The 1,159-nt window shown below is 40.5% G+C and overlaps 1 non-coding gene across 1 annotated transcript; it reads right to left on the bottom strand.

The window, feature by feature from the left end:
* Positions 1-338: 338 nt before the first annotated feature.
* LOC122077618 lies at positions 339-445 on the bottom strand. The gene has a single exon (XR_006139865.1). It is a non-coding gene; the product is annotated as a small nucleolar RNA R71 (small nucleolar RNA).
* Positions 446-1,159: the final 714 nt, after the last annotated feature.

Raw genomic sequence — 1,159 nt, 5'->3', positions numbered from 1 at the left:
TCTACCCTGCTAGAACAGCCCAACCTTCCTGCATAGTTCTACCACAAGCCCAGGGCAATAATTTTGAACTCAAATCTCAATACATCACTATGTTACCCCACTTCCATGGGTTGACCTTTGAGGATGCATACTTATTTTTAAGGGAATTTGAAGAGGTATGTGTTCTAGTTAAGATCTAACAGCTTTTTGATGATGTTGTTAAGCTTAGGTTTATCACTTTTACATTAAAAGACTAAGCTAAGAAGTGGTTGTATGGGTTACCCACAAATTCCATAACCTCATGGGAACAGTTCACAGTTGTCTTCCTTACGGAGTTTTTCCCAACTCACAAGACCAATAAGCTTAGAAGTGATATCCTTCAGTTTAGGCAAAAGCCTAGTGAGTCTTTTTCCAAACTTATGGAGAGACTCAAGGATCTACTCCAAAAGTGCCCTCACCATGACCTAGACCTATGGCATTTATGTCAAATAATTTATGAGGGTATTGATTACCCAACTAAACAAATGATAGAGTCTATGTGCCCTGAGGGATTCACATCCTTTACAGATGAAGGAAAGGCATGGGAATTCTTATTTGACTTAGCTGACAAAACCCGTGAGTGGGAATCAACCCAAGAGAGTGAAAGAACCATAGGAGGAAAATGATATTTTGTGGGTGGGATAGTAGCCAAGGAAGCCCATTTGGATAGCTTAATCAAGAGAATTGAGGCTATTGTTCCTAGAGAGCTATCATCAGTTAATTTGGTTAAGATTTATGCTTGGTGCCAGTCCCCTAGACATGTCATAGAAGAATGCCCCAACACCTCTGGTGGCACTTCTAATGATAATGTTAATGCCTTATACCAAAATAATCCATATAGTAACACCTACAATCTAGGATGGAGAAATCACCCAAATTTCTCTTGGAATCAGGGCAACCAAGCAGGGCCTTCCAATTTCCATAATCAAGGTCTGGACTCAAAAGGCCTCCCTTTGCACAATAATCTTTTTCTCAAAATACTTTTCCTAGGTCAAATGTAGGACCTCAGGCTAGTTTTCCTAGGGCCCCTCTCCTATCATCTTATCAGCAATCCCCTGGGTTTACCAACATTGGAGAGGCAAGTAGAATAAGTGCCTTGGAAAAAAATATGGCCCTCCTCATGACAAGCCATCAAAATCTT

Source organism: Macadamia integrifolia, chromosome 4, assembly GCF_013358625.1.
Source record: "Macadamia integrifolia cultivar HAES 741 chromosome 4, SCU_Mint_v3, whole genome shotgun sequence".
Taxonomy (NCBI): Eukaryota; Viridiplantae; Streptophyta; class Magnoliopsida; order Proteales; family Proteaceae; genus Macadamia; species Macadamia integrifolia.
The sequence above is the reverse complement of the archived record's forward strand: the minus strand, read 5'-3'. Positions and strand labels throughout refer to the sequence as shown.